At 45.3% G+C, this 7,767-nt stretch overlaps 1 long non-coding RNA gene and 1 other non-coding gene across 2 annotated transcripts; both read right to left on the bottom strand.

Moving 5' to 3' along the window:
• Positions 1-3,285: 3,285 nt before the first annotated feature.
• On the bottom strand, positions 3,286-3,449 carry LOC116092827. Its single transcript, XR_004119519.1, has one exon. It is a non-coding gene; the product is annotated as a U1 spliceosomal RNA (small nuclear RNA).
• An 865-nt stretch (positions 3,450-4,314) lies between these two features.
• On the bottom strand, positions 4,315-7,039 carry LOC116091959. The gene is made up of 2 exons (XR_004119118.1): positions 6,957-7,039; positions 4,315-4,638 (listed from the first exon to the last, which is right to left on the bottom strand). It is a non-coding gene; the product is annotated as an uncharacterized LOC116091959 (long non-coding RNA).
• Positions 7,040-7,767: the final 728 nt, after the last annotated feature.

The raw sequence follows: 7,767 nt of genomic DNA, 5'->3' as shown, positions 1-7,767 counted from the left end.
GCCCACCTGGCCAGAATCCCTTGTCCCGCGGAACAGGGACCCCGCGAGAAAACCCTGTCCGTGGCAGGCAGAGGCAGGAAGATGTTTGAGTTGGAGGCTAGCTTGGCCTACAAGCAAGTTCCAGGAAAAGCAGGGCTGCATAGAGAAACTGTCTCTGAATGAATGAATGAATGAATGAATGAATGAATGAATGAATGAATAAAAAAAATACAATTTATTGAAGCTTTCCTGAAAAGTTTCTGAAGCAAATTCCCTCTGACCTTCTTCTGTCCTCTGGGACTTTGTTCCTCTTCCTCCTTCAGAATGAGTCATAGAAACCAGAACTCTGCTCCCTGAGGCAGGCTATAGAAAAGAACACCTGCCCCACCCAAAGCCCTAAAACCTAGAAAAAAGCACTGTCCTTTCTCCCTGGAAGGTGCTCGGTCTAGAGGGGTCCTGCCCCACTCCTAGGAGGAAAGAATGCTAAAGCCACCAAGGAATATTAGAGCAGAGGCCATGATGGGTCCCCAACTCTATCTGTAAACATCACATCCTGCTGTTCAACCTTGCTCACTTCTGCGTGACTATCCATTCCTTACCACACCTGATCATAAAACCAGTTTTCTGAAGGCTCCCACGTCACAGGAAACTAGGTTTTTTTAAGTGTTTTTTTTTTCCTCTTGCTAATTTACCTTCTTTTACAGGGCTGCTGGTGTGTGAAGACAGGATCAGAGAGCCTCCTATCCCTTTAGTACTTTATTTCAATTTTTCACTTAACCCTATACCATTAGCTTTTATTATGTTAGGAATTCTACCTAAAAATCAAGCCAGGCATGACGGTATGTCCCTTTATTCCTATAATGTTAAGGGTGGAGAGAGGCAGGATGAACTCTCTGAGTTCAAGGCCAGCCCGATCTTTGTAATAAGTTCCAGGGCAGCCAGGCTATAATTAAGACCCTGTCTCAAAAACAAAAACAAAAAAAAAAAAAAAAAAAAAAAAAAAAAAAACAAAAAAAAAAACAATAAATCAACTTCGCTGGTTCACAACACAGCTCGGGATGGGTGAAATATAATCTTTTGATCATTCTCATTGTTTCTGTGTTGCTTTAATTCTTTCTTTATGAAGTCATAGCAAAAGTATATTTGAAGAGACTGGTATGAATATTTCTGCCAGTTTTCTTAAGCTGTAAGAAACAGAGATGTGGTGCTTTTTTAAAAAGATTTATTTATTTATTATATATATATATAATACACTATAATAATAATATGAATACACTATAGCTGTCTTCAGACACACCGAAAGAGGGCATCAGATCCCATTATAGACGGTTGTTAACCACCATGTGGTTGCTGGGAATTGAACTCAGGACCTCTGGAAGAACAGTCAGTGCTCTTAACCTCTGAGCCATCTCTTCAGCCCGAGATGTGGTGTTTAAGAGCCTGACCTCATCTAATCTCCTTTGAGAACACTCTGCCCTTTACCCCCTCTCTTCAGCTTGATGGTAGAGAGCTCCATGCATCAGCCCCAAGCTAAAGGTAGAAGTTAGGAGATAAGCTAAGCTGGGTGCAGAGCCTAGAAAACAGCTACTTATGGCAGATGAGGGAGGCAAAGGCCTTCCCTGAACACATTTAGACATTGTGCCCTCTTGTCTCTTCTGTCTCTCCTGGAGGTGATCTCCAAAAGGTGGTCAAAGGGCTTCCAGTCCCTCATTTGATGATTTCATTATGTGAGAAAGGAAAGGGAATGGAGGGAGTGGGCAGGCAATTTTGTTTAGGACCTGGATGGATTTGTTTGCTTTCCATCCAGGTCAGTCCATTAGTAAGAGACCAGAGAATGGAGAAAAGAATTTCACTGTCTCATTTTCCAACTTGCCTTGCTGGAGTGGCTTTGTCAATCCCACCAGGTGAGAGAAAGACCAGAACCACAATCTTTGAGCCAAATTGGAAGCAAGCTTTGTTAAATATTGGCTGGGATGATGGACACTGGGTAAGTCCATACTGGAGATTCCTAGACTATAGCACTCATTAAGTCAGAGGCTTAAAATGTCTAAACCCACAAGGGTATGTACTTCCCACCTTCATCCGCTCAGGGGCAAGCATAAATCCTGTGGAACTTCCTGCCTATGAACTTCCTGTCTACGTATCTTCCACCGACCTGTGATCAAGCATGGCCTTTGCAGCTGGAACAACCAACCCTGTTTACTGAAGTGAAAACACATGGCTTATTATTTTACGTGACCAATAGCCCCTAGCATTCCAGGAAGTTACCTGTCCTTCAGCACGTGGGGCTTACAGGTTAAAGGCATTTTTGTTTTATAGATCTCTCAAGCACAGTCATTTAAACTTAAAACAGAGCTTTAGCCCTCACAGCCCATGTCTCTTTTTTAAAGGCTCCATCTTTGCTCTGATGGTCCATGCTGGCATTCTCTGCACTCATCCAGATTTCTCTCTCTGGCTCAGAGGGTGAAGGGAGGACAGTGGCTCCTCATGGCACCAGCATGTGGAGGTCAAAAAACACATTTTGGGGGTTAGGTATCTCCTACCACTATGTGCATCCCAGGAGTCAAACTCAGAATATCAAGTTTGGCAATAAGTACGTTTACCCTTTAAGCTATCTGGCCAAGCCAGACCAGGCTCTTGCGCCCTCCTTTCTTCCTTTCCCAGTCCCTGCCTGCAATCATTTCTAGCTCCACAATTACCCAATGTTTGACAGATTACAGGTTTAAAAATATAGCTCCCTAACACACACACACACACACACACACACACACACACAGCTGGTCTTGCTTCAGACATCAACTGCAACTCTGGGGTTTCCTGAGATGTTCTCATTTTTGACCAGCTGGTAACAAATTGGGGGATTTCCTCTTCTCTCTCACAGAGAACTCAGCATAACACAGCATATATGACCACTGAGAAGACGCAAATCAGAACTATCTAAAGAAGAGGCCAGGAGGATATTATAAGCTTCCTTCTCCAGGAGGGACCCATGGTTCTCTCACCACATAAGCCTGTGACAATACGAATGGTCCTGCCAACCAGGGAAGTTCATCTGAGTCAGGGTCTTACTTAGGGCTTTACTGCTATGAACAGACACCATGACCAAGGCAACTCTTATAAAGACAACATTTAATTGGGGCTGGCTTACAGGTTCAGGGGTTAAGTCCATTATCATCAAGGTGGAAACAAGGCATCATCCAGGCAGGCATGGTGAGGAGGAGCTGAGAGTTCTATATCTTTATCTGAAGGCTGCTAGAATCCTGACTTCCAGGCAGCTAGGATGAGGGTCTTTTTTTTTTTTTTATTCAGGGGAGAGTGCGAACGCAGTCCCCCACTACCACAAATTATGCAGTCGAGTTTCCCGCATTTGGGGAAATCGCAGGGGTCAGCACATCTGGAGTGCAATGGATAAGCCTCGCCCTGGGAAAACTTCCTTCGTGATCATGGTATCTCCCCTGCCAGGTAAGTATTAGGATGAGGGTCTAAAAGCCCACATCCACAATAACATACCTACTCCAACAAGGCCACACCCAACAAGGCCACACCTCCAAATAGTTCCACTCCCTGGGCCAAGCATATACAAACCATCACAGTCAGCGTCCACATTTTATTTGGGTTTCATCAAACAGCACTGCTTATGGAATTTTGAATCCCACATCTGTCCCCAGAGGTAGGGCACGTATCATATGGCTCAAAGTCCTGACTCTAATCCTATGCTTATACTTTCTGGCATGCCATCTTTCATCCTGAGGCATTAATTAGCATACACAATCTAGAAGTTATGAGTCAGTTCCTTCTGCGGAACAATCTGGTGGGGACCAAGAAGCCTGTGTCCCCTTTTAAAAGGAATGTTATTGCCTTAATAAAGATCCCACTGCCAATCAAGGAGTCCCAAGTTGTTTCTGCTCAAAGGCCATATGTAATGGTGTTCCTTAGCACTCAGAAGGCGGAAAGGAGGAGCAGAGAGAAGGCTCCTCTTGTCAAGCCTGATGACTTGATTTTGATGTCCATAAGCAGGAGGAGAGAACCAGGCAGTTTCTGATCCTCTGACTTCCAAATGCTCATTTCCCAAAGATTCACATGAAACACACACACACACACACACACACACACACACACTTCTAAATAAATATAATAAAAAAAATTAAAAATAAAGACATAAAACTTAAGGAAGGAAAGAACACAAGGTACTTCATATGCTTTTTGTAAGAGATCCACAAGGCCTCCAGCACTCACGTAAAAGCCAGGCACTCCAGCAGGCAAATGTGACCCCAGAACTAAAGAAACAAACAGATCTCTAGGACTTCCTCTAAATTGAGTGAAACAAACAAGCCACAGAAGTCATTGTTATTATTGTCTCTGTGTCACATGAACTTCATCTCTCTCCCCTATTAGACTATAAACCTTTTGAGGTAGAAGTCATATGCAAAGTCATTTGGAACCGTGTCCAAATTAAGGATGGGAGTCCTGGTGACCCTTCACCCTCCCTAGCCATTCTGAGCAGGGAGACAGGTGTCCAGGGTCCAGTGCCTGTCATTGGAAGGCTTTCTTGTGGATATCTGTCCATCTCACAATGACTTCCTTCTTTTCAAACCCAGACTCAAGCTGATGGAGCTACATGTTCTGATGGTAGACAGTGCAGTTTCAGCAGAGAACGATCTTCAAAGACACAAAGGACACCATCAGTTAGTGATTACAAGTGAATTCCAGCCTAAACTCAGACTTCCAGATTCTGGGAAGGGATCCAGGTTAGAATGCAGGATAATGTCTCCTTAACCCGTCCCTGGCCACCTTTCCCATACCCAGCCCCCCCCCATCTCATTCTTATTCCTTGCTCCCCAGCTCTTCATCTGGTAGCTGCCCTCAGCCTCTCCACTTTCCCCCTCCTTCTCTCTTTCAGCTCGTGTCTATTCCATTCTTTAAAAAGTTTCTTTTATTTACTTTTTTAGGTTATAATAGAATTACCTCATTTCCACCATCCCTTCTCCCTCCAAACCACTTCATATACCCCTCCTTGCTCTCTCTCAAATTTATAGCTTCTTTTCCCATTCATTGTTGTTACGTGTGTGTGTGTGTGTGTGTGTGTGTGTGTGTGTGTGTGTGTGTTCCTAACTAAATAAATACAAGCTGCTCAGTCTGTATTAGTGTAGCTTGTGTATATATGTTTTCAGGACTGGCCATTTGGTATTGGATAATCAATTAATAATGTGCTCTTCTCTGAGGAAGAATATTATAGGCTATTGCTATGGCCCTTGGTTGCCCCCTATAGGTAGAAAGGAAGTCTCTGTTGCTTGAGACACGTAGCACTTCAGACATAGGTCCCCTGAGCTGGATCTGACCTGAAAGCTCTCTCCCTAATGTCTACTTTTCATGGCACTAGAAGACTCAATTCAAGTTTTTAAAGGAGGGAGGCAGTCAATGGTCCTACCCAGCTAGGACACCTATGAACCACAACAATAACTAGTACAATAACCCTAAGGGTACAGTAGTAGCATGGCATGCATACCTTGGCAATGCCCAACAGCTCTCAAATCAGACTTAAGACCCATTCAACAAGAGGGAAGTCATGCCTGGTACTAGAAACTTAGCCAACTGCCCAAGGCTGAGTAAGTCATGGATCTTAAACAAGAACCTATAACCGGCATTTTATTAAGCTAGCATAATCTATAACTGTACACTGAATATTTGTCTAAATATTTATATTTGGTAAATATAAATATACCCACAGATGAGTATAGACCTTACCCCTCATCAAAAAATCTTCTCTTTGCAACAGACTGAGAGACCACTTCAGAAAACCACAACCAATTAAAATTCAGAGTTGTGGAGCCCAACTGATACCTCTGTTCCTTTCTTAATTCATCACAGCTCAAAGTCTTAGAACTAGACTGGGAATGATGGACAGAGAGTTGGATAAGAAACACTCATGACATTGAACAACTAAATAAATACAGGTCCTGCGTGTATAGCAGGGACCTAGTATATCAGCCCTAGACCTTCATTTTGCTATCTTTGTAGATATCCAAGACTATCTTAGCATGCCATTACCATATTCATCCCCAGCTCTTACAGAAATCCTGGAGACCTGGGTGAAGGAGCATATATACCCAAACAAATACACCTTAATGCACATGTTCATACCCAGACATGGAGTTCCCAGCAATGCATGCCTTGTACCCTTCTTGAAGAGCTTCATTAAAGCCAACAGGAGTAAGGGGCTTAGCCTAGTGCTCCCTCCCCTGGTGGCCCTCCACAGCCACTGACTGGACTCTAGGCCCCCAGTACCATGGATTGTTCTTGCCTGAGCCCCTTACCCCATTCCGAACACTTTTTCTGGGTCCTTCCTGAACTCAGCTATGCCACCAAGCTCTGCTGGGACCTTGTTATTTTTACAGCTGCAAGGGCAAACTCCCAGGGCGAAGGGAAAATTCTGTGAAGAGATTGTGTGCCTAATATCCTAAGCCACTGCCAGCCCAGATCCCCAGAGGCAAAGTCCCAGCCTTCACTGAGATGGTAACGTTGGCCAGACATAGCCAATCCTGGCTCCCATCAGGGGGACCTTCCTTGGCAAGCAAGAACTCCACGCCACTGCCAAATCTTTGTGCCCTGGGTTAGGGAGCATCTTGGCCTGGCTTTGGACTGTGTACCAGAAAAGGTTCCTGAATTATCAGCTCCAGAAAGGGGGTTTTGCCCCAGCAGCGCTGCAGACAGGGCTGGGAGATGCTCTTTGTTAAACTCCTCCCATCCCACCCACAGGGCAGGGAGCTACAGGGTTCCACTCATCTGTGCTGGTCACTAGTCATAAGATGTGTGATGGAGGAAAAGATAGGTCATGGGACCAAAGGGCCCAGGAAGCAGGGAAGGGAAGAGAGATGGGACAGAGAAGAATGTGGCAATCAGAGACAAAGGGGGAGAAGCAGTGAGTAGTTTTTCATGAGCAGTGTCCCCTGCCAGATGTCAAGATCAGAGATGGTCACCTCCTGAGACCCCCTTCATTTTTCCATCTTGTGTCCTCAAGGCCTCATGACACCATTCCCAAAATCTTCGAAGAGAGCTAAGGGTGTCTCAGGCTCACACTATAAGCTCACATCCCTTCTTACACCTGACCTTTGGCACAAAGGCACAGTATGACATCAGAGGTTCCCCTTCTAAGGCCCCTCTCTAGTTTTCCCACCCCTCATTCCTGACCCCATTCTCCTAAGCCCCTGGAGTCTTACCAAAAGCTCTAGAGGAACTGGCACTTCTAAGTCCTTAGCTGTGCGAGGAGTATCCCCCAGGAAGGCCAGAGGCTCCTTCTGTGGCCCAGAGCCTAGAGAGTACCTTCAAGGGCTCCCCAAACACACCCACCCTTGCCAGGCTACAGAGCCGGTATACTGTTGATTTCCACACAAATAACTCATTATTTCATGCTCCAGACCAGAAAGCCCCACACGTGGAGTTAATTCCCATCCTGACAGAAGGCCAGTGCCAGCCAGGACTGGGAGATTTTCTCAATACCCCCTGGGCGCCTCTGTTTCCATCACGGGGTTAATTAGTCCCCAAGAGCCCCTGGCCCAGGGAAGCTGTTCAGCCTGGGAGGCCAGAGACTCAAATCTGTTCCTGCCTCTGACAGTATGTCCACCAGACGAGTACTGTGTACCACCACCCTCAGTTTTCCCATCTGTAAAACGTGCAAATGAGTCCATGTGATCTCCAAAGTACTTCCCGGGCTTGAGGTTTTCACGACATGCTGTGATTTCCCAGCAAACCGTCTGTTACAGATCAGGAGGACTGTCCAAGTCATCATGA

Source organism: Mastomys coucha, unplaced genomic scaffold (assembly GCF_008632895.1).
Source record: "Mastomys coucha isolate ucsf_1 unplaced genomic scaffold, UCSF_Mcou_1 pScaffold15, whole genome shotgun sequence".
In the NCBI taxonomy this organism is placed as follows: Eukaryota; Metazoa; Chordata; class Mammalia; order Rodentia; family Muridae; genus Mastomys; species Mastomys coucha.
This window is presented reverse-complemented; position numbering and strand designations above follow the sequence as displayed.